We start from the raw sequence: 26,106 nt of genomic DNA on the forward strand, positions 1-26,106 counted from the left end.
CTGCAGTTCAAAACGACATATTTTTTTGATTTCCCATAGAAAGTGTGTGTCCAGCCACGTGTCAGTCCAAGTGGCAGGATTTAGTAATTCTGGTAATAGTTAAATGTAAGTCATTCACAAATATTAAGTCGCAAGATTTCAGTCTGACTAACCTTGGAAGATTACACGAAGACAATGTCCAGATATGCAGACGCACACATATATCTAGCGTATAAGAAAATTCTTTGCACAAACTGTTGAGTCAAATGACATTTGTTTTTCACAGCTTCAGGGGGTGCACCGTTCCTAGAAATACTGCAATACCAGGTCGATGCGTGGAGTGGACGGAGCAAGCCCCTATTCCATCTCCCTGCTCCAAAAATCAATTTAATATATGGTCCCCGGGTAGGGGACGTATCAGATATTAAACTGATAAGAACAGATTTTTTTTTTTTTTTTAGCTAAAAAGCCAAGAAAAGATTGTGTGGTTTATTTTTTTTCAAACGATGTAATTTACAGCCACAGAGGACAGAAAGCTGCAGTATGTAGAGAAAGAGAAGAGTTAAACCTATAATCAACATGAGTCCTTGTAGATGGCAGCCTCCGGTTTTTAAAGACTTCTATTGGTCTCTAGTGGACAACAGAGGTAACTGCAGGATTGGAGCCAGAATAGTGTAACTGCAGTTGAAAACGACATATTTTTTTGATTTCCCATAGAAAGTGTGTGTCCAGCCACGTGTCAGTCCAAGTGGCAGGATTTAGTAATTCTGGTAATAGTTAAATGTAAGTCATTCACAAATATTAAGTCGCAAGATTTCAGTCTGACTAACCTTGGAAGATTACACGAAGACAATGTCCAGATATGCAGACGCACGCATATATCTAGCGTATAAGAAATTTCTTTGCACAAACTGTTGAGTCAAATGCCATTTGTTTTTCACAGCTTCAGGGGGTGCACCGTTCCTAGAAATACTGCAATACCAGGTCGATGCGTGGAGTGGACGGAGCAAGCCCCTATTCCATCTCCCTGCTCCAAAAATCAATTTAATATATGGTCCCCGGGTAGGGGACGTATCAGATATTAAACTGATAAGAACAGATACTACACTTGATCTTAGCCAAAAGGCCGAGAAGCGATACCCACATATCGCACGACAGAAACGACTCATTCTGCTTACTGCAACTCTAACTCATGGTTACAATGAAGAACACAGTCGCCTTCTAACAAATGGTAGAGGACAGGTCGATGTTTTACTGACGTTTTACCTCCGAAACATCACAATATAACTATGGTCGGCATGTTTCAGTTTTTAAACGGCGCCACATATATGACGACACTTTAGTTTCTGAAACGCCGGTCAGCGCATGCCGGTTAATGAGATTCAAAATCACGTGGTCGCCTGCAGTCCAATCAGCGGTCGTTGAGACGGAGCGTCTTCAATTCATTTTTATAACTTTCTTGGCGTTATAATTGTTTTCATAATATGATAATTACATACTGTTAAATTTTTAATGTTTCTCCTCCCGGTAACTGTATTCCTGTTATGTCTGGGCTTTCCCTAATTGCACAAGCCAACGGTTCTACATATAACATGTACAGTAAGACTGAGAGGGGGCGACCTTGGCACAGACCTCTCATTTGTCTTTCATCCCAGCTTTTTTGGGGGTGACTGGGTGGGGGGATATTGCTCACAGCAAATTCCTAAAAACTCCTATTGATCATTGTTGCTCCCATAGATACATTTCAGTTTACCAGTCATGAGGCTCCAAATTATACCAGGAGTGGGGTTTGAACCCACGAGAGCATGCGCTCATTGGAGCTTAAGTCCAACGCCTTAACCACTCGGCCATCCTGATGCATATATATTGTGCATGCGTGTTCCTTTAGGAAACAGGAAGATTGCTAGGAGAAAGAAACGGATTAATCTTGTTTGTTAGGATCATAGCCATAAATGGAGGACTCTTATAAAGTCCATGGATTTTCATTCACACATATTACATGAGGTATCTACTCTTTACACACTAAGGATCCACACTACCAGGGCTACGGCACACAGCTGTTTTATAAATCATCAAAACCAATACTATCCTAAGATTTATTATATACAAAAATGATCTGTTCCCAAATGTTTTCATGTAATCCTGAAAACAGAAAAACAATCTTCTGCACTATTAACCATCCACAAATGGAAACAACAGACAATACAGGTGATTTTAGCTAAAAAGCCAAGAAAAAATTGTGTGGGGTTTTTTTTTTTTCAAACGATGTAATTTACAGCCACAGAGGACAGAAAGCTGCAGTATGTAGAGAAAGAGAAGAGTTAAACCTATAATCAACATGAGTCCTTGTAGATGGCAGCCTCCGGTTTTTAAAGACTTCTATTGGTCTCTAGTGGACAACAGAGGTAACTGCAGGATTGGAGCCAGAATAGTGTAACTGCAGTTCAAAACGACATATTTTTTTGATTTCCCATAGAAAGTGTGTGTCCAGCCACGTGTCAGTCCAAGTGGCAGGATTTAGTAATTCTGGTAATAGTTAAATGTAAGTCATTCACAAATATTAAGTCGCAACATTTCAGTCTGACTAACCTTGGAAGATTACACGAAGACAATGTCCAGATATGCAGACGCACACATATATCTAGCGTATAAGAAAATTCTTTGCACAAACTGTTGAGTCAAATGACATTTGTTTTTCACAGCTTCAGGGGGTGCACCGTTCCTAGAAATACTGCAATACCAGGTCGATGCGTGGAGTGGACGGAGCAAGCCCCTATTCCATCTCCCTGCTCCAAAAATCAATTTAATATATGGTCCCCGGGTAGGGGACGTATCAGATATTAAACTGATAAGAACAGATTTTTTTTTTTTTTTAGCTAAAAAGCCAAGAAAAGATTGTGTGGTTTATTTTTTTTCAAACGATGTAATTTACAGCCACAGAGGACAGAAAGCTGCAGTATGTAGAGAAAGAGAAGAGTTAAACCTATAATCAACATGAGTCCTTGTAGATGGCAGCCTCCGGTTTTTAAAGACTTCTATTGGTCTCTAGTGGACAACAGAGGTAACTGCAGGATTGGAGCCAGAATAGTGTAACTGCAGTTGAAAACGACATATTTTTTTGATTTCCCATAGAAAGTGTGTGTCCAGCCACGTGTCAGTCCAAGTGGCAGGATTTAGTAATTCTGGTAATAGTTAAATGTAAGTCATTCACAAATATTAAGTCGCAAGATTTCAGTCTGACTAACCTTGGAAGATTACACGAAGACAATGTCCAGATATGCAGACGCACGCATATATCTAGCGTATAAGAAATTTCTTTGCACAAACTGTTGAGTCAAATGCCATTTGTTTTTCACAGCTTCAGGGGGTGCACCGTTCCTAGAAATACTGCAATACCAGGTCGATGCGTGGAGTGGACGGAGCAAGCCCCTATTCCATCTCCCTGCTCCAAAAATCAATTTAATATATGGTCCCCGGGTAGGGGACGTATCAGATATTAAACTGATAAGAACAGATTTTTTTTTTTTTTTTAGCTAAAAAGCCAAGAAAAGATTGTGTGGTTTATTTTTTTTCAAACGATGTAATTTACAGCCACAGAGGACAGAAAGCTGCAGTATGTAGAGAAAGAGAAGAGTTAAACCTATAATCAACATGAGTCCTTGTAGATGGCAGCCTCCGGTTTTTAAAGACTTCTATTGGTCTCTAGTGGACAACAGAGGTAACTGCAGGATTGGAGCCAGAATAGTGTAACTGCAGTTGAAAACGACATATTTTTTTGATTTCCCATAGAAAGTGTGTGTCCAGCCACGTGTCAGTCCAAGTGGCAGGATTTAGTAATTCTGGTAATAGTTAAATGTAAGTCATTCACAAATATTAAGTCGCAAGATTTCAGTCTGACTAACCTTGGAAGATTACACGAAGACAATGTCCAGATATGCAGACGCACGCATATATCTAGCGTATAAGAAATTTCTTTGCACAAACTGTTGAGTCAAATGCCATTTGTTTTTCACAGCTTCAGGGGGTGCACCGTTCCTAGAAATACTGCAATACCAGGTCGATGCGTGGAGTGGACGGAGCAAGCCCCTATTCCATCTCCCTGCTCCAAAAATCAATTTAATATATGGTCCCCGGGTAGGGGACGTATCAGATATTAAACTGATAAGAACAGATACTACACTTGATCTTAGCCAAAAGGCCGAGAAGCGATACCCACATATCGCACGACAGAAACGACTCATTCTGCTTACTGCAACTCTAACTCATGGTTACAATGAAGAACACAGTCGCCTTCTAACAAATGGTAGAGGACAGGTCGATGTTTTACTGACGTTTTACCTCCGAAACATCACAATATAACTATGGTCGGCATGTTTCAGTTTTTAAACGGCGCCACATATATGACGACACTTTAGTTTCTGAAACGCCGGTCAGCGCATGCCGGTTAATGAGATTCAAAATCACGTGGTCGCCTGCAGTCCAATCAGCGGTCGTTGAGACGGAGCGTCTTCAATTCATTTTTATAACTTTCTTGGCGTTATAATTGTTTTCATAATATGATAATTACATACTGTTAAATTTTTAATGTTTCTCCTCCCGGTAACTGTATTCCTGTTATGTCTGGGCTTTCCCTAATTGCACAAGCCAACGGTTCTACATATAACATGTACAGTAAGACTGAGAGGGGGCGACCTTGGCACAGACCTCTCATTTGTCTTTCATCCCAGCTTTTTTGGGGGTGACTGGGTGGGGGGATATTGCTCACAGCAAATTCCTAAAAACTCCTATTGATCATTGTTGCTCCCATAGATACATTTCAGTTTACCAGTCATGAGGCTCCAAATTATACCAGGAGTGGGGTTTGAACCCACGAGAGCATGCGCTCATTGGAGCTTAAGTCCAACGCCTTAACCACTCGGCCATCCTGATGCATATATATTGTGCATGCGTGTTCCTTTAGGAAACAGGAAGATTGCTAGGAGAAAGAAACGGATTAATCTTGTTTGTTAGGATCATAGCCATAAATGGAGGACTCTTATAAAGTCCATGGATTTTCATTCACACATATTACATGAGGTATCTACTCTTTACACACTAAGGATCCACACTACCAGGGCTACGGCACACAGCTGTTTTATAAATCATCAAAACCAATACTATCCTAAGATTTATTATATACAAAAATGATCTGTTCCCAAATGTTTTCATGTAATCCTGAAAACAGAAAAACAATCTTCTGCACTATTAACCATCCACAAATGGAAACAACAGACAATACAGGTGATTTTAGCTAAAAAGCCAAGAAAAAATTGTGTGGGTTTTTTTTTTTTCAAACGATGTAATTTACAGCCACAGAGGACAGAAAGCTGCAGTATGTAGAGAAAGAGAAGAGTTAAACCTATAATCAACATGAGTCCTTGTAGATGGCAGCCTCCGGTTTTTAAAGACTTCTATTGGTCTCTAGTGGACAACAGAGGTAACTGCAGGATTGGAGCCAGAATAGTGTAACTGCAGTTCAAAACGACATATTTTTTTGATTTCCCATAGAAAGTGTGTGTCCAGCCACGTGTCAGTCCAAGTGGCAGGATTTAGTAATTCTGGTAATAGTTAAATGTAAGTCATTCACAAATATTAAGTCGCAAGATTTCAGTCTGACTAACCTTGGAAGATTACACGAAGACAATGTCCAGATATGCAGACGCACACATATATCTAGCGTATAAGAAAATTCTTTGCACAAACTGTTGAGTCAAATGACATTTGTTTTTCACAGCTTCAGGGGGTGCACCGTTCCTAGAAATACTGCAATACCAGGTCGATGCGTGGAGTGGACGGAGCAAGCCCCTATTCCATCTCCCTGCTCCAAAAATCAATTTAATATATGGTCCCCGGGTAGGGGACGTATCAGATATTAAACTGATAAGAACAGATTTTTTTTTTTTTTTAGCTAAAAAGCCAAGAAAAGATTGTGTGGTTTATTTTTTTTCAAACGATGTAATTTACAGCCACAGAGGACAGAAAGCTGCAGTATGTAGAGAAAGAGAAGAGTTAAACCTATAATCAACATGAGTCCTTGTAGATGGCAGCCTCCGGTTTTTAAAGACTTCTATTGGTCTCTAGTGGACAACAGAGGTAACTGCAGGATTGGAGCCAGAATAGTGTAACTGCAGTTGAAAACGACATATTTTTTTGATTTCCCATAGAAAGTGTGTGTCCAGCCACGTGTCAGTCCAAGTGGCAGGATTTAGTAATTCTGGTAATAGTTAAATGTAAGTCATTCACAAATATTAAGTCGCAAGATTTCAGTCTGACTAACCTTGGAAGATTACACGAAGACAATGTCCAGATATGCAGACGCACGCATATATCTAGCGTATAAGAAATTTCTTTGCACAAACTGTTGAGTCAAATGCCATTTGTTTTTCACAGCTTCAGGGGGTGCACCGTTCCTAGAAATACTGCAATACCAGGTCGATGCGTGGAGTGGACGGAGCAAGCCCCTATTCCATCTCCCTGCTCCAAAAATCAATTTAATATATGGTCCCCGGGTAGGGGACGTATCAGATATTAAACTGATAAGAACAGATTTTTTTTTTTTTTTAGCTAAAAAGCCAAGAAAAGATTGTGTGGTTTATTTTTTTTCAAACGATGTAATTTACAGCCACAGAGGACAGAAAGCTGCAGTATGTAGAGAAAGAGAAGAGTTAAACCTATAATCAACATGAGTCCTTGTAGATGGCAGCCTCCGGTTTTTAAAGACTTCTATTGGTCTCTAGTGGACAACAGAGGTAACTGCAGGATTGGAGCCAGAATAGTGTAACTGCAGTTGAAAACGACATATTTTTTTGATTTCCCATAGAAAGTGTGTGTCCAGCCACGTGTCAGTCCAAGTGGCAGGATTTAGTAATTCTGGTAATAGTTAAATGTAAGTCATTCACAAATATTAAGTCGCAAGATTTCAGTCTGACTAACCTTGGAAGATTACACGAAGACAATGTCCAGATATGCAGACGCACGCATATATCTAGCGTATAAGAAATTTCTTTGCACAAACTGTTGAGTCAAATGCCATTTGTTTTTCACAGCTTCAGGGGGTGCACCGTTCCTAGAAATACTGCAATACCAGGTCGATGCGTGGAGTGGACGGAGCAAGCCCCTATTCCATCTCCCTGCTCCAAAAATCAATTTAATATATGGTCCCCGGGTAGGGGACGTATCAGATATTAAACTGATAAGAACAGATACTACACTTGATCTTAGCCAAAAGGCCGAGAAGCGATACCCACATATCGCACGACAGAAACGACTCATTCTGCTTACTGCAACTCTAACTCATGGTTACAATGAAGAACACAGTCGCCTTCTAACAAATGGTAGAGGACAGGTCGATGTTTTACTGACGTTTTACCTCCGAAACATCACAATATAACTATGGTCGGCATGTTTCAGTTTTTAAACGGCGCCACATATATGACGACACTTTAGTTTCTGAAACGCCGGTCAGCGCATGCCGGTTAATGAGATTCAAAATCACGTGGTCGCCTGCAGTCCAATCAGCGGTCGTTGAGACGGAGCGTCTTCAATTCATTTTTATAACTTTCTTGGCGTTATAATTGTTTTCATAATATGATAATTACATACTGTTAAATTTTTAATGTTTCTCCTCCCGGTAACTGTATTCCTGTTATGTCTGGGCTTTCCCTAATTGCACAAGCCAACGGTTCTACATATAACATGTACAGTAAGACTGAGAGGGGGCGACCTTGGCACAGACCTCTCATTTGTCTTTCATCCCAGCTTTTTTGGGGGTGACTGGGTGGGGGGATATTGCTCACAGCAAATTCCTAAAAACTCCTATTGATCATTGTTGCTCCCATAGATACATTTCAGTTTACCAGTCATGAGGCTCCAAATTATACCAGGAGTGGGGTTTGAACCCACGAGAGCATGCGCTCATTGGAGCTTAAGTCCAACGCCTTAACCACTCGGCCATCCTGATGCATATATATTGTGCATGCGTGTTCCTTTAGGAAACAGGAAGATTGCTAGGAGAAAGAAACGGATTAATCTTGTTTGTTAGGATCATAGCCATAAATGGAGGACTCTTATAAAGTCCATGGATTTTCATTCACACATATTACATGAGGTATCTACTCTTTACACACTAAGGATCCACACTACCAGGGCTACGGCACACAGCTGTTTTATAAATCATCAAAACCAATACTATCCTAAGATTTATTATATACAAAAATGATCTGTTCCCAAATGTTTTCATGTAATCCTGAAAACAGAAAAACAATCTTCTGCACTATTAACCATCCACAAATGGAAACAACAGACAATACAGGTGATTTTAGCTAAAAAGCCAAGAAAAAATTGTGTGGGTTTTTTTTTTTTCAAACGATGTAATTTACAGCCACAGAGGACAGAAAGCTGCAGTATGTAGAGAAAGAGAAGAGTTAAACCTATAATCAACATGAGTCCTTGTAGATGGCAGCCTCCGGTTTTTAAAGACTTCTATTGGTCTCTAGTGGACAACAGAGGTAACTGCAGGATTGGAGCCAGAATAGTGTAACTGCAGTTCAAAACGACATATTTTTTTGATTTCCCATAGAAAGTGTGTGTCCAGCCACGTGTCAGTCCAAGTGGCAGGATTTAGTAATTCTGGTAATAGTTAAATGTAAGTCATTCACAAATATTAAGTCGCAAGATTTCAGTCTGACTAACCTTGGAAGATTACACGAAGACAATGTCCAGATATGCAGACGCACACATATATCTAGCGTATAAGAAAATTCTTTGCACAAACTGTTGAGTCAAATGACATTTGTTTTTCACAGCTTCAGGGGGTGCACCGTTCCTAGAAATACTGCAATACCAGGTCGATGCGTGGAGTGGACGGAGCAAGCCCCTATTCCATCTCCCTGCTCCAAAAATCAATTTAATATATGGTCCCCGGGTAGGGGACGTATCAGATATTAAACTGATAAGAACAGATTTTTTTTTTTTTTTAGCTAAAAAGCCAAGAAAAGATTGTGTGGTTTATTTTTTTTCAAACGATGTAATTTACAGCCACAGAGGACAGAAAGCTGCAGTATGTAGAGAAAGAGAAGAGTTAAACCTATAATCAACATGAGTCCTTGTAGATGGCAGCCTCCGGTTTTTAAAGACTTCTATTGGTCTCTAGTGGACAACAGAGGTAACTGCAGGATTGGAGCCAGAATAGTGTAACTGCAGTTGAAAACGACATATTTTTTTGATTTCCCATAGAAAGTGTGTGTCCAGCCACGTGTCAGTCCAAGTGGCAGGATTTAGTAATTCTGGTAATAGTTAAATGTAAGTCATTCACAAATATTAAGTCGCAAGATTTCAGTCTGACTAACCTTGGAAGATTACACGAAGACAATGTCCAGATATGCAGACGCACGCATATATCTAGCGTATAAGAAATTTCTTTGCACAAACTGTTGAGTCAAATGCCATTTGTTTTTCACAGCTTCAGGGGGTGCACCGTTCCTAGAAATACTGCAATACCAGGTCGATGCGTGGAGTGGACGGAGCAAGCCCCTATTCCATCTCCCTGCTCCAAAAATCAATTTAATATATGGTCCCCGGGTAGGGGACGTATCAGATATTAAACTGATAAGAACAGATTTTTTTTTTTTTTTTAGCTAAAAAGCCAAGAAAAGATTGTGTGGTTTATTTTTTTTCAAACGATGTAATTTACAGCCACAGAGGACAGAAAGCTGCAGTATGTAGAGAAAGAGAAGAGTTAAACCTATAATCAACATGAGTCCTTGTAGATGGCAGCCTCCGGTTTTTAAAGACTTCTATTGGTCTCTAGTGGACAACAGAGGTAACTGCAGGATTGGAGCCAGAATAGTGTAACTGCAGTTGAAAACGACATATTTTTTTGATTTCCCATAGAAAGTGTGTGTCCAGCCACGTGTCAGTCCAAGTGGCAGGATTTAGTAATTCTGGTAATAGTTAAATGTAAGTCATTCACAAATATTAAGTCGCAAGATTTCAGTCTGACTAACCTTGGAAGATTACACGAAGACAATGTCCAGATATGCAGACGCACGCATATATCTAGCGTATAAGAAATTTCTTTGCACAAACTGTTGAGTCAAATGCCATTTGTTTTTCACAGCTTCAGGGGGTGCACCGTTCCTAGAAATACTGCAATACCAGGTCGATGCGTGGAGTGGACGGAGCAAGCCCCTATTCCATCTCCCTGCTCCAAAAATCAATTTAATATATGGTCCCCGGGTAGGGGACGTATCAGATATTAAACTGATAAGAACAGATACTACACTTGATCTTAGCCAAAAGGCCGAGAAGCGATACCCACATATCGCACGACAGAAACGACTCATTCTGCTTACTGCAACTCTAACTCATGGTTACAATGAAGAACACAGTCGCCTTCTAACAAATGGTAGAGGACAGGTCGATGTTTTACTGACGTTTTACCTCCGAAACATCACAATATAACTATGGTCGGCATGTTTCAGTTTTTAAACGGCGCCACATATATGACGACACTTTAGTTTCTGAAACGCCGGTCAGCGCATGCCGGTTAATGAGATTCAAAATCACGTGGTCGCCTGCAGTCCAATCAGCGGTCGTTGAGACGGAGCGTCTTCAATTCATTTTTATAACTTTCTTGGCGTTATAATTGTTTTCATAATATGATAATTACATACTGTTAAATTTTTAATGTTTCTCCTCCCGGTAACTGTATTCCTGTTATGTCTGGGCTTTCCCTAATTGCACAAGCCAACGGTTCTACATATAACATGTACAGTAAGACTGAGAGGGGGCGACCTTGGCACAGACCTCTCATTTGTCTTTCATCCCAGCTTTTTTGGGGGTGACTGGGTGGGGGGATATTGCTCACAGCAAATTCCTAAAAACTCCTATTGATCATTGTTGCTCCCATAGATACATTTCAGTTTACCAGTCATGAGGCTCCAAATTATACCAGGAGTGGGGTTTGAACCCACGAGAGCATGCGCTCATTGGAGCTTAAGTCCAACGCCTTAACCACTCGGCCATCCTGATGCATATATATTGTGCATGCGTGTTCCTTTAGGAAACAGGAAGATTGCTAGGAGAAAGAAACGGATTAATCTTGTTTGTTAGGATCATAGCCATAAATGGAGGACTCTTATAAAGTCCATGGATTTTCATTCACACATATTACATGAGGTATCTACTCTTTACACACTAAGGATCCACACTACCAGGGCTACGGCACACAGCTGTTTTATAAATCATCAAAACCAATACTATCCTAAGATTTATTATATACAAAAATGATCTGTTCCCAAATGTTTTCATGTAATCCTGAAAACAGAAAAACAATCTTCTGCACTATTAACCATCCACAAATGGAAACAACAGACAATACAGGTGATTTTAGCTAAAAAGCCAAGAAAAAATTGTGTGGGTTTTTTTTTTTTTCAAACGATGTAATTTACAGCCACAGAGGACAGAAAGCTGCAGTATGTAGAGAAAGAGAAGAGTTAAACCTATAATCAACATGAGTCCTTGTAGATGGCAGCCTCCGGTTTTTAAAGACTTCTATTGGTCTCTAGTGGACAACAGAGGTAACTGCAGGATTGGAGCCAGAATAGTGTAACTGCAGTTCAAAACGACATATTTTTTTGATTTCCCATAGAAAGTGTGTGTCCAGCCACGTGTCAGTCCAAGTGGCAGGATTTAGTAATTCTGGTAATAGTTAAATGTAAGTCATTCACAAATATTAAGTCGCAACATTTCAGTCTGACTAACCTTGGAAGATTACACGAAGACAATGTCCAGATATGCAGACGCACACATATATCTAGCGTATAAGAAAATTCTTTGCACAAACTGTTGAGTCAAATGACATTTGTTTTTCACAGCTTCAGGGGGTGCACCGTTCCTAGAAATACTGCAATACCAGGTCGATGCGTGGAGTGGACGGAGCAAGCCCCTATTCCATCTCCCTGCTCCAAAAATCAATTTAATATATGGTCCCCGGGTAGGGGACGTATCAGATATTAAACTGATAAGAACAGATTTTTTTTTTTTTTTTTTTTTTTTTTTAGCTAAAAAGCCAAGAAAAGATTGTGTGGTTTATTTTTTTTCAAACGATGTAATTTACAGCCACAGAGGACAGAAAGCTGCAGTATGTAGAGAAAGAGAAGAGTTAAACCTATAATCAACATGAGTCCTTGTAGATGGCAGCCTCCGGTTTTTAAAGACTTCTATTGGTCTCTAGTGGACAACAGAGGTAACTGCAGGATTGGAGCCAGAATAGTGTAACTGCAGTTCAAAACGACATATTTTTTTGATTTCCCATAGAAAGTGTGTGTCCAGCCACGTGTCAGTCCAAGTGGCAGGATTTAGTAATTCTGGTAATAGTTAAATGTAAGTCATTCACAAATATTAAGTCGCAAGATTTCAGTCTGACTAACCTTGGAAGATTACACGAAGACAATGTCCAGATATGCAGACGCACGCATATATCTAGCGTATAAGAAATTTCTTTGCACAAACTGTTGAGTCAAATGCCATTTGTTTTTCACAGCTTCAGGGGGTGCACCGTTCCTAGAAATACTGCAATACCAGGTCGATGCGTGGAGTGGACGGAGCAAGCCCCTATTCCATCTCCCTGCTCCAAAAATCAATTTAATATATGGTCCCCGGGTAGGGGACGTATCAGATATTAAACTGATAAGAACAGATTTTTTTTTTCTTTTTACTTACAACACCATCTTACATTTCCATTTGCTCAACATTCCATTGAATACTTTTCATATTTCACAAAAACATCTTTTACATCATTCATAATAATCCTTCCACCTGTCCTTAATCGTGTCTATTCCCCATCTTTGTAATTCATGCCGATATATCCCCTCAAATTCCCTCTCTATATCCTTTATTGTTCCCATCTCTTTCCATTCATACCCCCCCCCTTATATACCCCTGTCTTGCCCTCCATATCTTAAGTTTTGTAATTGATAACAACATACAACGTATTTTATTTTCCTCCTTCTTTTTATCCTTAGGCCTAAGATAAGTTATTTCCTCATATGTCAAAGCCTCTAGTCCCTTATACCTCCTCTTCATTCCAGCCCATACCTTTTTTGCATATTTGCACCCCCATAGGACGTGTTCAATCGTTTCTTCCTCTGTGCAATTATCCCTCGGACATTCTTTTAACTTCCCCAAATTATGTGCATACATCGTAGTCCTTACAGGTAATTTCCTATGTAGGTGCATCCAATTAAAATCTTTCAAAACATTCTTATAACTCTTATCCTGTGCGTATTCCCAAACTTCCGAACTCACTATCCCCTGGTTGTAGTTAGCATTCCTCGCCAGTTTTTTATACAGAAGTTTATAATTTTGTATTGTATCCACCTCCCTGCACTCTATATGTCTCTTTCCCCACTTAACCATCCTCTGAAAGTATTCTGGTCTTGTCTCTGCCTTCGGCCCCTGATTTTCCCACCCAATTAAAAACCGGTATGGAATAGCTAACCAGAACCATAACAATATCTGACATTTATGAATATATGGCTTCTTTAACAGCGTACAGACATTTGCATAAAAAATCGTATCTAACTTTAACGGAATGTTCGGTACCCCTTTTCCCCCATCGGCAACCTCCTGATACATTTGTACTCTCTTTACGTACTCGTAACCTCCCCATATAAAGTTAAATATTCCCCTCATTATTTGTGCTCTAAATACTTGTGGCATCGGGAACACATAGCCTAGATACAATAATTTCGGCACCACCTCACTCTTTATCACTAACACCTTCCCAGTAATTGTAAGCTTCCTCATTTTCCATAGTCGTAATTTCCTTTCCACCTCTGCCATCTTCCCCTTCCAGTTCCAAATAGCATCGCCCTCCTTATTCCCAAAAGAAATTCCTAGAATGTCCATAGGACCTTCACACAAAGTATAATCACAAATATTTTCCCTTCTACCTTCCCACGTCCCCAAGTACTTATATTTTGTCTTTTCCTTATTTATTTTTGATCCTGTAACTTCTTCATATATTTTTAATATTTCCACAACTTCTCTTAAACTGTCGTCGTCCGCTAAATATAGTATAGTATCATCCGCATATTGAGATATTTTCAAACATTCCCCCCCCCGGCATCATTATCCCCCTCACTCTTTTATTCTCCCAAATTGCACAAGCCAATGGTTCAACATATAATACATAGAGTACCACCGATAACGGGCACCCTTGTCTCAACCCCCTCGCTTGATGAACTTTTTCCGTGAGGAACCCGTTCAATTTGATTTTTGAATATATCTCTTTATAAAGGATCCTCACCCACCTTATAAATTGTTTTCCCAAGCCCATCTTAGTCATTACCTCCCACAAAATTTCGTAATCTAGCCTATCAAATGCCTTTTGTTGGTCTAAACTTACACAGATTGCCGCCATTTTTCTATCCTTTACATATGCAAGTATGTCTCTATGTAATTGTATATTCCATGAAATTTGTCTCCCCTTCACCCCACACGTTTGATCACTTCCCACTATATCCGACATTACCCCTACCAATCTATTTGCAAGTATCTTACTTAAAATCTTATAATCTACACATAACATAGTGAGAGGTCTATAATTATCAAGTAAATGAGGATTCCCTTTCTTAAATAATAACGAAATCACACCCGTCCTCATACTCTCCGCCATCTCTTCCCCCTCTAATATTTCTTTAAAGACCTCCAACAAATGTAACCCTATCACTCCCCAAAATACCTCATAAAATTCTTTCGTTAATCCATCTATTCCTGGTACCCTATTTACCTTCATTCCCTTTACCACCTTATATGCCTCTTCCATCGTTATTTCCCTTTCCAGAAACTCCCTATCTTCCTCTACTAATCTCCTCTTTAATGACCCCAAAAGAACATCTCTTTTTTCTGTCCCTACTTTTTCTTTTCTAAATAAATCCTCGTAATATTCTTTTACTACCCCCAACATGCTTTCCCTCCCTATAATCTCCTTCCCATCCTTTTCCAATTTCTCTATAACCCCCCTTTTATCCCTACTTTTCATCTTTTTAAAAAAATATGCGGAACACCTTTCATCTTCCTCATACTCTTTCTGTTTTAATTTATATGTTTCTGCTCTTGCCTTCCTCTCTAATAACTCTTCTTGCCTCACCTTTAAGTCTTCAATTTTCAAATCTACATTTTTTTCCTTCCCCTCCTTTTGTATAACATAAATATGTTCTATCTCTTTTTGTAACATATTAAATTCTTCTTTTCTACGTTTAGATCTATCTGTACAATATTCTATCGTAAATTTTTTTATCTTGCATTTTACATCCTCCCACCAATCCCCTTTTTTTCCATAAAGTTCTTTTACTTTCACCCATAAAGGGAAGATCTCTAAAAATTTATCCCTATAATCTTTTTCCTTTAACACCTCATTATTTAATTTCCAATATCCCTTCCCGTATTCCATCCCTTCTATCTCCAAATCCACCTCTACCGCCTGGTGATCCGTGAGTAGAACCGGAATCGTTTTTCCCCCTTTAATTTTACACTTTTTATCTATCAAAATATAGTCCAACCTACTCTGTACCCCCCTTGTATTCCTCCATGTATACCCTACTTTTTCCCCCAGAAGTCTGCCCATAACATCCGTTAACCCGTATTGTCTTATAAATGTCTTTAATGGGAGAGAAAATTTTTCTTTTTCTAAAGATACATTAAAATCCCCTCCCACTATAATATTTTTCCTTGTAATAAAACAAGTGTCCATCGACAAAAGGAGTTCTCTTCTTTGTTTTGGATCCACATGTGCATACACATTTATTATCCGGCTTTGGACCCCGTTTTTTTCTACATCTACCACCATCACTCTTCCCTGTATCACCGTATAACTTTCTTTTATTTTTATACTTTTATTTCCACACAACACTCCCACCCCTGTCCCATATACTCCTCCTATACTCCATGCCGATTCACCCCCCCTCCACTGCTCCGAAAAAATAACAACATCCTTCTCGTCCTTCAAATGTACCTCCTGTAATAAACATACATCAAAATTATAAAACAACAGAAATTCATATACCATTTGTCTTTTTCTGGCATTTTTTAACCCCCTTACATTTAACGTAATTATTCGGAACCTCACCATTTTGTAGTAAAAAAAGGGGTATCTATACACCTAAGCAGAGGACACTTAATAATTTTATAACAAAGAAACAAAAGAAAAAACAGATACCATCTCCTAGTTGTCTTTTTGATCTTCATATCCCCTGAAAAAAAGGAAAACTTTACAAAATTAGGGCCGAAAAAGAAAAAAAAGAAAAACCTCTGTCGTCCATTTTCCCCTCCCTTATTAGTCCATGTTGACTTGCGCCAGCAAATTTTTTATAAATGAATCTTCCGATTTTTCTTCACTTTCTACTTCTTCTTCTTCAACGTCTCCATCACTCGTTAAATCACTCATTGGTGTGTGCATACATTCAGTCTGCGTCCCTCTCAACACATACGCTCCCATCTCCCCTCCCTCTTCCATCCGCTCTCCTTTACCTTCTTTCAAATTAGTCTCTCCTGGAGGGACTCCCGAACTCACTTTCCTACGCCTTTTGGCCGACTTTCTTCGTGGCTTAGCTGTCACTTCCCATATTTGTCCTTCTTCGCACTGCTTCTCCCCATTTTTCTCCCCCATCTTATCGCCTTCTTCTTTTCCTTGTTCGGCCCCATCCTCTCCCCCCCCCCCCTTCTTCCTCATTAGTCTGATTCCTTTCTGCTGGTGGCGCCTCTTGTGCGCTTTCCCCAATATTTGTTCCTATATCCGTTTCTTCATACCGCTCTACCTCGGTCCCTGCTTTAGCTGCTTCCGAATATGATCTGGGCCTAGTGCAATCTCTTGCCATATGTGTATCTGAGCCACATAAGTGACACCTTCTAGGCTCTTTGCAGTCTCTTGTGATATGGCCATTTTTCCCGCAGCTCCTACACCTCACCTGCTCACAATTGTCTGCATTATGTCCCGTACTGCCGCATTTTCTGCATGCTTGTGGCTGTCCTGCATACACCAAAAAACCTCTGTCTGCTCCGATGGAAAACACTGCAGGCGGGTGGCAGTATCCATCTTCCGTTGTCATATCCATTTTAAGTTTTACCCGAAACTGTCTTTTTCCAGTCCATAGGCCTAGCCCGTCCTTTATTTTTCGTACCCCTGGGAGCACTGTAACGTACCGCCCCAGGAAGTACTTAATGGTCTCTTCTGTAACCCAGGGATTATACATGTGCACCGTTAAAATCCTATAATCGTTCCTGTATAACGGGGTTACCATATATTTTTTTAGTTCTTCATTTTCTTCTGTACCACATCTCTTTCTCACCTCCTCCGCGTACTCTCCCGTGCAAAAAGTCACGTCATAGTGCTTACTTGCCGTGCTTTGCTGGAGGCAGTAGATTTCCTCTGGTTGTACCTTCAATGCATCATAAAGAATCCTTCGTCCGAAATTAATTCTGTCATGGAATTCCTTTTCTTTATCCATTAGTTCGAATCTCAAGGTATTCCTCGTTCCATACGACCATGTATTCCTCTCCGAAAAATTGGCCGACGTCGCCGCCATCCTACATTGCTTCTCGCCTTGTAACTGATAAGAACAGATTTTTTTTATTTTTTTTTTACTTCTTTTATTTTCTTTCCACAACAATTCAAAAAACTTTTTCCATTTCCATTACAAAGACATATTTACATTTCATTTCTTTCCCACATTCATTCATCGCAAACCAATCATTTTCATGTAACATATTCATATAACTTATTGCTTTTCATTGCTCCTTTTCCCTTTCTCCCTTCCTTACTCTTTACCTACCACCACTTTTTAGGTGCCTTCGCAGTAAAGAAGGAAGGGAAATCTTTCCATCTATCCTTGATCGTGTCTATTCCCCATTTTTGTAGTTCATGCCAGTATGTCTTTTCGAATTCCCTCTCTACAGCTTTAGTCGTACCTATTTCCCCCTCTTTATATCCTCCCATTATACAACTCTGTCTTGCCTTCCACAATTTCATTTTTACAATTGTTAACAACATACATCGTATTTTATATCTCTCTTTTTCTATGCTGTTAGCCCTGAAAAGGGTAATCTCTTCATAAGTCACCGTGCCCAAACCTTTATACTTCCCCTTTACCCTTTCCCATACCTTTTTTGCGTATTCGCATCCCCAAAGTACGTGTTCTATTGTTTCCTCTTCTACACAGTTGCCCCTCGGACACTTTTTCTGTTTTCCCAAGTTATGTGCATACATGGTGATCCTCACGGGTAACCTTTTGTGTAAATGCATCCAATTAAAATCCTTCAAAACATTTTTAAAGGTCTTATCCTGTGCACATTTCCACACTTCTGGACTCACCGGTACCTGGTTATAATTAGCTTTCCATACCATTTTCTTGTATAAAAGTTTATGGTTTAGTACGGTATCCACCTCTTTACATTCAGCATGTTTCTTTCCCCATCCCAGCATCCTCTGAAAATATTTTGGTCTAGTTTCCGCCTTTGGTCCCTTATTTTCCCACCCTATCAAAAAACGGTATGGAATCGCTAACCAAAACCATAACAATATTTGACATTTATGGACATAGTTCTGTTTCAATAGCTTGCATACATTTGCATAAAACATTGTGTCTAACTTCAAAGGGACATTTGGTACCCCTTTCCCACCATCTTCAATTTCTTGATACATTTGCGTTCTTTTGACATACTCATAACCCCCCCAAATAAATTTAAATATCGCTCTGGTTATTTGCGCTCTGTAGATCTGAGGCATCGGAAACACATAGGCCAGATGTAATAACTTTGGCACCACCTCACTCTTTATAATCAGAACCTTCCCCGTAATTGTTAATTTCCTTGCTTTCCAAAGGCCCAGCTTCTTTTCTACCGCACTTAACCTTTTTTTCCAATTGCTAAGCTCATCTCCTTCCTTATTTCCAAAGGTGATTCCTAAAATATTCATTGGGCCTTGGCACAAAGTAAAATCACAGATATTATCTCTTCTACCCTCCCATGTCCCCAAATATTTATACATCGACTTCTCTTTATTTATCTTTGATCCAGTCGCTTTTTCGTAAATATCTAAAATTTCTATCGCACCCTTTAAACTATCATCATCTGCCAGATATAATACTGTATCGTCCGCATACTGCGATATCTTTAAAACTTCCCCCCGCGGCATCGGAATCCCTTTTACTCTCTGGCTTTCCCTTATTGCGCAAGCCAAAGGTTCAACATACAGTACATAAAGAACAACAGATAATGGACATCCTTGCCTCAAACCCTTTGTTTGATACACTTTTTCTGTAAGGAATCCATTTACTTTTATTTTCAGACTTATGCCGTTGTATAAATTTTTTACCCATTTTTTAAATTTCTCTCCCAAGCCCATATACTGCATTACCCTCCACAAAAAATCATAATCTACCCTATCAAAGGCCTTTTGTTGATCTAGGCTCACACATAGTGCTGGCAAATTTCTATCTCTAACGTATGTGAGTATGTCTCTGTGTAGTTGCACGTTCCAAGACATTTGCCTCCCCCTGACCCCACACGTCTGATCCTTCTCCACTATTTGCATCATTACTCCCGCGAGTCTATTTGCCAATATCCTACTCAGGATCTTATAATCCACACATAGCATAGTTAACGGTCTATAATTATCAAGTTGTTGTGGGTTACCTTTCTTGAATAGAATAGAAACCACACCCATCTTCATACTCTCTGTCATCTCCTTTCCCTCCATGATTTCCTTAAAAACTCCCAACAAATGTTTCCCCACCATTCCCCAAAAAGTTTCGTAAAATTCCTTTGTTAATCCATCTATCCCTGGCACTTTGTTTGCCTTCATTCCTTTTAATACTTTATATGCCTCCCCTATTGTAACTTCCCCTTCTAAACTGTCGCTTTCTTCTCCCGTTAATCTCTTTTTTATTTTCTTTAAGAAAAAATCCCCTTTTTCTCCCTCTAATTTTTCTTTTCTAAACAAGGCCTCATAATACTCCTTCGCCGTTTTAAGCATATTTTCCTTCCCTTCTATCATTTTCCCATCCTTCTCTAATTTTATTATAACTCCCTTTTTTCCCTTACTTTTCATCTTTTTAAAGAAAAAGGCCGAACATTTCTCGTTCTCCTCATACTCCTCGTGCTTTATCTTATATGTTTCAGCCCTTGCCTTCCTTTCAAGTAGTTCTTCCTGCTTCAATCTTAAACTTTCCATTTTCTCGTCCATGTTTTTGTTGTTTCCTTTTTCATTTTGTAGTGTATAAGTATATTCTATTTCTTTTTGCAATATACGAAATTCCTCTTTCCTTACGCTGGACCTTTCCGTACAATAATCCACCGTGAACTTTTTTATTTTGTTTTTTACATCCTCCCACCAATCCAGTTTATTTATATATAAGCTTTCCATCTCCTCCCATAAAGGGAAGAGCTCTGCAAACCTTTCCTTATATTCTTTTTCCATAAGTACTTCGTTATTCAGTTTCCAGTATCCTTTTCCATAATCTATTCCTTCTATCTCCAAATCCACCACTATCATTTGATGATCTGTGAACAAAGCCGGTATTATTTTCCCTTGTTTTATTTTACACTTTTTCTCTATCAAGATGTAATCTAATCTACTTTCCATCCCTCTTGTGTTCTTCCATGTGTACCCCACTCTTTTCCCTTGTAGTGTGGCCATTACATCTATTAAACCGTATTTTTTTATAAAGGTCTTAAAAGGGAGCGAAGTTTTTATTTTCTCCAGTGAACAGTTGAAATCCCCTCCCACAAAAATATTTTTCCTTGTCATAAAACAAGTGTCCATTTTTGAAAGAAGTTCTCTTCTTAATTTGGGATCCACATATGCATACACATTTATTATACGGTTTTGTGTCCCACTTTTTTCCACATCTACAACCATAACCCTTCCCTGTATTAAAGTATAACTGTCCTTTATTCGTATACTTTTATTCCCACATAACACTCCTACCCCAGTCCCATGTACTCCCCCTATACTCCAGACCGATTCACCTCCTCTCCATTCCTTCGTAAAGAGGTCAACATCCCCCTCATCTTTTAAATGTACTTCCTGCAACAAGCAGACATCAAAATTATAATACAACAAAAATTCATAAACCATTTTTCTTTTCCGAGCATTCCTAAGTCCCCTTACATTTAATGTTATTATTCGAAAGTTTCCCATGTCTTAAAACATAAATCAAAGAAAAAAAAAAAAAAAAAAAAAAAAAAAAAAGTCTCAAAAACAAAACCAAAACAAATCAAAACCATAGGAGTTTTATTTCAGTATCCCCATTTTTAACTCTTCATATTAACCTGCGCCAATAAGTTCTTAATAAAGGAATCTTCCAATTTTTCTTCGCTTTCAGCCTCTTCTCCCGTATCCCCATCACTAGTGAAGTCACTTAAGGGGGTATGCATGCATTCAGTCTGTGTACCCCTCAAAACATGTCCCTCCGTATTTTCCACCTGCTCGATCCGTTCCTCCCTATCCTCTTTATTTTCCGTTTTTGTCTCTTCTGGAGAAGCACCTGAGCTCACCTTTCTCCGCCTCTTTGCTGATTTTCTCCGCGGCTTCGCTACTACTGCCCACACCTGTCCGTCCTCTGCTTGTTTCTCTCTCTCGGCGTCCGATTCACGTAATGTTCCTTCCTCCTTATTCCTCTGCTCTACTCCGCCTTCCTTGCTCCCAGCTCTCTCTTCGTTAAGGTTATCTTCGGCAGCCGTTGACCCCTCCTGTGTTCTTTTTCCGATATCAGCTTCTGCATCCGATTTTCTGTAATGTTCATTTCCTGCCGCTTCAGAATATGACCTTGGCCTAGTACAGTCTCTTGCCATATGGGTCTCTGAATCGCACAAATGACATTTTCTAGGTTCCTTACAGTCTTTAGTTATGTGGCCTATCTTCCCGCAACTCCTGCACCTCATTTGTTCACACCTGTCCGCATTATGTCCGGTACTGCCACATTTTCTGCACGCTTGGGGCTGCCCAGCATACACTAGGAAACCCCTATCTGCTCCTATGGAGAATACCGCGGGTGGATGGCAATATCCGTCCTCGGTAGACGTATCCACATTTAATTTGACTCGGAATTGTCTTTTTCCGGTCCATAGTCCTAAGCCATCCTTTATTTTGCGCACTCCTGGTAGTACTGTGACGTACCTTCCTAAGAAGTACTTAATTGTCTCTTCCGAAACCCAAGGGTTATACATATGGATCGTTAAAATCCTATAATCATTTCTGTACAAAGGAGTTACCGTATATTTCTTTAGTTCTTCGTTTTCTTCTCCGTGAAATCTCCTTCTCACCTCCTCCGCACATTCTCCCGTGCAAAAGGTTACATCATAATGTTTACTTGCCGTACTCTGCTGGAGGCAGTAGATTTCCTCAGGCTTTATCTTTAAAGCCTCGTAAAGGATCCTTCGTCCGAAGTTAATTCTGTCATGAATCTCGTCCTCTTTCTCCATCAACTCGAATCTCAAAGTATTTCTTGTACCTTGCATCCATGTATTTCTCTCATGAAAATTGGCCGACGCCGCCGCCATCCTGCATTGCTTCTCGCCTTGTAACTGATAAGAACAGATTTTTTTTTTTTTTTTTTCAGATTTTTTCTTTTTTATTTTTACTTACAACACCATCTTACATTTCCATTTGCTCAACATTCCATTGAATACTTTTCATATTTCACAAAAACATCTTTTACATCATTCATAATAATCCTTCCACCTGTCCTTAATCGTGTCTATTCCCCATCTTTGTAATTCATGCCGATATATCCCCTCAAATTCCCTCTCTATATCCTTTATTGTTCCCATCTCTTTCCATTCATACCCCCCCTTTATATACCCCTGTCTTGCCCTCCATATCTTAAGTTTTGTAATTGATAACAACATACAACGTATTTTATTTTCCTCCTTCTTTTTATCCTTAGGCCTAAGATAAGTTATTTCCTCATATGTCAAAGCCTCTAGTCCCTTATACCTCCTCTTCATTCCAGCCCATACCTTTTTTGCATATTTGCACCCCCATAGGACGTGTTCAATCGTTTCTTCCTCTGTGCAATTATCCCTCGGACATTCTTTTAACTTCCCCAAATTATGTGCATACATCGTAGTCCTTACAGGTAATTTCCTATGTAGGTGCATCCAATTAAAATCTTTCAAAACATTCTTATAACTCTTATCCTGTGCGTATTCCCAAACTTCCGAACTCACTATCCCCTGGTTGTAGTTAGCATTCCTCACCAGTTTTTTATACAGAAGTTTATGATTTTGTATTGTATCCACCTCCCTGCACTCTATATGTCTCTTTCCCCACTTAACCATCCTCTGAAAGTATTCTGGTCTTGTCTCTGCCTTCGGCCCCTGATTTTCCCACCCAATTAAAAACCGGTATGGAATAGCTAACCAGAACCATAACAATATCTGACATTTATGAATATATGGCTTCTTTAACAGCGTACACACATTTGCATAAAAAATCGTATCTAACTTTAACGGAATGTTCGGTACCCCTTTTCCCCCATCGGCAACCTCCTAATACATTTGTACTCTCTTTACGTACTCGTAACCTCCCCATATAAAGTTAAATATTCCCCTCGTTATTTGTGCTCTAAATACTTGTGGCATCGGGAACACATAGCCTAGATACAATAATTTCGGCACCACCTCACTCTTTATCACTAACACCTTCCCAGTAATTGTAAGCTTCCTCATTTTCCATAGTCGTAATTTCCTTTCCACCTCTGCCATCTTCCCCTTCCAGTTCCAAATAGCATCGCCCTCCTTATTCCCAAAAGAAATTCCTAGAATGTCCATAGGACCTTCACACAAAGTATAATCACAAATATTTTCCCTTCTACCTTCCCACGTCCCCAAGTACTTATATTTTGTCTTTTCCTTATTTATTTTTGATCCTGTAACTTCTTCATATATTTTTAATATTTCCACAACTTCTCTTAAACTGTCGTCGTCCGCTAAATATAGTATAGTATCATCCGCATATTGAGATATTTTCAAACATTCCCCCCCCGGCATCATTATCCCCCTCACTCTTTTATTCTCCCGAATTGCACAAGCCAATGGTTCAGCATATAATACATAGAGTACCACCGATAACGGGCACCCTTGTCTCAACCCCCTCGCTTGATGAACTTTTTCCGTGAGGAACCCGTTCAATTTGATTTTTGAATATATCTCTTTATAAAGGATCCTCACCCACCTTATAAATTGTTTTCCCAAGCCCATCTTAGTCATTACCTCCCACAAAATTTCGTAATCTAGCCTATCAAATGCCTTTTGTTGGTCTAAACTTACACAGATTGCCGCCATTTTTCTATCCTTTACATATGCAAGTATGATATCGGAGAAAAATAAAAAATGTAATCCGATCCATTAAATATCACGAAATCACCTCGCAAAACTTGCAACATGCCGTAACTCACCTCAGAACGTTAGCACGTCGGAGCAGTATGCATCACGTGATAGAGCGGCTGTGGCATGCGGGACCTGTCGGTGGTCTGGATAGCATTTGGAGCTTCGCTAGGAACCTGGCATTTCATCTCCGACAAAGTTATCCCCGAGAGAAGTAAAGCAAGTGTGTAAGTCCATCTCTGAATGTTTGTAAAGCATTCCTGCGTTAAGCTTAATAAGCGACTGCCTCTTCTTGCTAACAAATGCACAAAAAACCCCCAAAAAGAAATCTTTCTACCTTCTGCAAAGTTCATTGCCCCAGAAAGACAAGTCAAAACAAGTAAAAAAAAAATAAAAATGTAACAGCCTCCCGATTATGACCAATATATCATTTACGTCACTGATACATCCGTAACTGAAATTAACTCAGAACAATTTGTTTATTTTTTTAAATGGTCATTCAGAATCAGAAGATTATTTACGGTGATGTTTTTGGTGGGAGTGAAACAACAATCTACTGATAAAACCAATAAAAATAAGATATGATAATAAGAAATAACCACTGTTGGAAGCCTTATTTACTCTTATCGCCTTAATCATGTGCAGTAATTAAAGTTGAAATGAGAAACTTTGCATTTGAAAGATGCTCTTCTACTGGGCACTCAAAATGCTTTCTTACAACAAGCATCATTCATCCACACCTTCATACATAATGTGCGCACATTTTAAATATAAATTAATATTACTGTAGCAGTATTTTTTTTTTTTAAAAAAGATAAAATGGCCACATTTAAGAAGGCAGGACCTGCAGTTATTGTCCTTTTCCAGACATTTATCTGGCACTTACTTTGGGGTTTTCTGCAGCTCGTCCTCGGGGCCCTCCAGACACAGAGACAGCAGGTCGTAACCCAGGATCTTCTGGGCTATGGTGAACATTTCTTTAATGTTGGGGTATTTCAAAAGTCCTCTGCCCATGCCCACAAACTGGCTGCCCTGACTGGGGAAGAGGAGCACGGAGCAGCCGCTGCTTTTGGGTGAGGCGCCGCGGCTGGCTCGCTGTTCGGGGGAAAAGCGGGGGTAATCTCCAGCCGTGGAACCGGGCTTGTTGGTGGACAGCGTCCTGCTCAGAGAGACCAGCGACCTGACCTTCCCTCTGGAAGATGCCGCCATCCTGACTGCCACTGATGCCAACATGAGCTGTTCCTCATCCAACGACGTGTCTGCAGATGAAATAAGACGCACAGCCCGCCCGGACAAACTGTAATCACCAAAAGAGTCAACTTTGCTTGAACTCAATTCTGACATCTGCTCGGCATGACACCTCACAGGGAGACGAAAACAACCGCCAGAGGAAAGAAAAGAACAAAATCTTCAGCGAAGGAAGATGATATCTCCAATAAAACTATTTTTGAAGCCATTATGGGACTTGACAAAAAATTTGAAGCACAACTGGAGGATATCAAGGAACAAAACAGACAAAGTGCAGCTATGGTTGCCAGCTTGGCTAAGGCTGTAGAGTTTAACGCTGCAGAGATAGCTGATTGCAAACTGAAAGTTGTTAAACTGGCAAATGAACTGCTGCTTAAAGAAAACGAAGACTTGAAAAGAAGAGTGAGAGAACAAGAGCGCTACCGAATGAGGTGGTGCCTAAAACTGAAA

The 26,106-nt window shown here is 39.7% G+C and overlaps 16 non-coding genes and 1 pseudogene across 16 annotated transcripts; all 17 read right to left on the reverse strand.

Annotated features, from left to right (window-relative positions):
- Positions 1 to 269: 269 nt before the first annotated feature.
- LOC145420726 (U2 spliceosomal RNA) lies at positions 270 to 460 on the reverse strand. The gene has a single exon (XR_013902048.1). It is a non-coding gene; the product is annotated as a U2 spliceosomal RNA (small nuclear RNA).
- Positions 461 to 926: 466 nt separating this feature from the next.
- LOC145420810 (U2 spliceosomal RNA) lies at positions 927 to 1,117 on the reverse strand. The gene has a single exon (XR_013902097.1). It is a non-coding gene; the product is annotated as a U2 spliceosomal RNA (small nuclear RNA).
- A 636-nt stretch (positions 1,118 to 1,753) lies between these two features.
- trnal-uaa (transfer RNA leucine (anticodon UAA)) lies at positions 1,754 to 1,836 on the reverse strand. The gene has a single exon. It is a non-coding gene; the product is annotated as a tRNA-Leu (tRNA).
- An 849-nt stretch (positions 1,837 to 2,685) lies between these two features.
- On the reverse strand, positions 2,686 to 2,875 carry LOC145420742 (U2 spliceosomal RNA). The gene has a single exon (XR_013902063.1). It is a non-coding gene; the product is annotated as a U2 spliceosomal RNA (small nuclear RNA).
- A 466-nt stretch (positions 2,876 to 3,341) lies between these two features.
- Positions 3,342 to 3,532, reverse strand: LOC145420727 (U2 spliceosomal RNA). Its single transcript, XR_013902049.1, has one exon. It is a non-coding gene; the product is annotated as a U2 spliceosomal RNA (small nuclear RNA).
- A 466-nt stretch (positions 3,533 to 3,998) lies between these two features.
- On the reverse strand, positions 3,999 to 4,189 carry LOC145420813 (U2 spliceosomal RNA). The gene has a single exon (XR_013902098.1). It is a non-coding gene; the product is annotated as a U2 spliceosomal RNA (small nuclear RNA).
- A 636-nt stretch (positions 4,190 to 4,825) lies between these two features.
- trnal-uaa (transfer RNA leucine (anticodon UAA)) lies at positions 4,826 to 4,908 on the reverse strand. Its single transcript has one exon. It is a non-coding gene; the product is annotated as a tRNA-Leu (tRNA).
- Positions 4,909 to 5,756: 848 nt separating this feature from the next.
- LOC145420743 (U2 spliceosomal RNA) lies at positions 5,757 to 5,946 on the reverse strand. The gene has a single exon (XR_013902064.1). It is a non-coding gene; the product is annotated as a U2 spliceosomal RNA (small nuclear RNA).
- Positions 5,947 to 6,412: 466 nt separating this feature from the next.
- LOC145420744 (U2 spliceosomal RNA) lies at positions 6,413 to 6,602 on the reverse strand. Its single transcript, XR_013902065.1, has one exon. It is a non-coding gene; the product is annotated as a U2 spliceosomal RNA (small nuclear RNA).
- A 466-nt stretch (positions 6,603 to 7,068) lies between these two features.
- On the reverse strand, positions 7,069 to 7,259 carry LOC145420814 (U2 spliceosomal RNA). Its single transcript, XR_013902099.1, has one exon. It is a non-coding gene; the product is annotated as a U2 spliceosomal RNA (small nuclear RNA).
- Positions 7,260 to 7,895: 636 nt separating this feature from the next.
- trnal-uaa (transfer RNA leucine (anticodon UAA)) lies at positions 7,896 to 7,978 on the reverse strand. The gene has a single exon. It is a non-coding gene; the product is annotated as a tRNA-Leu (tRNA).
- An 848-nt stretch (positions 7,979 to 8,826) lies between these two features.
- On the reverse strand, positions 8,827 to 9,016 carry LOC145420745 (U2 spliceosomal RNA). The gene has a single exon (XR_013902066.1). It is a non-coding gene; the product is annotated as a U2 spliceosomal RNA (small nuclear RNA).
- Positions 9,017 to 9,482: 466 nt separating this feature from the next.
- Positions 9,483 to 9,673, reverse strand: LOC145420729 (U2 spliceosomal RNA). Its single transcript, XR_013902051.1, has one exon. It is a non-coding gene; the product is annotated as a U2 spliceosomal RNA (small nuclear RNA).
- A 466-nt stretch (positions 9,674 to 10,139) lies between these two features.
- LOC145420815 (U2 spliceosomal RNA) lies at positions 10,140 to 10,330 on the reverse strand. The gene has a single exon (XR_013902100.1). It is a non-coding gene; the product is annotated as a U2 spliceosomal RNA (small nuclear RNA).
- Positions 10,331 to 10,966: 636 nt separating this feature from the next.
- Positions 10,967 to 11,049, reverse strand: trnal-uaa (transfer RNA leucine (anticodon UAA)). The gene has a single exon. It is a non-coding gene; the product is annotated as a tRNA-Leu (tRNA).
- Positions 11,050 to 11,898: 849 nt separating this feature from the next.
- Positions 11,899 to 12,100, reverse strand: LOC145420755 (U2 spliceosomal RNA; annotated as a pseudogene).
- A 466-nt stretch (positions 12,101 to 12,566) lies between these two features.
- LOC145420774 (U2 spliceosomal RNA) lies at positions 12,567 to 12,749 on the reverse strand. The gene has a single exon (XR_013902086.1). It is a non-coding gene; the product is annotated as a U2 spliceosomal RNA (small nuclear RNA).
- Positions 12,750 to 26,106: the final 13,357 nt, after the last annotated feature.

Source organism: Astatotilapia calliptera, chromosome 15, assembly GCF_964374335.1.
Source record: "Astatotilapia calliptera chromosome 15, fAstCal68.1, whole genome shotgun sequence".
NCBI classification, from domain to species: domain Eukaryota; kingdom Metazoa; phylum Chordata; class Actinopteri; order Cichliformes; family Cichlidae; genus Astatotilapia; species Astatotilapia calliptera.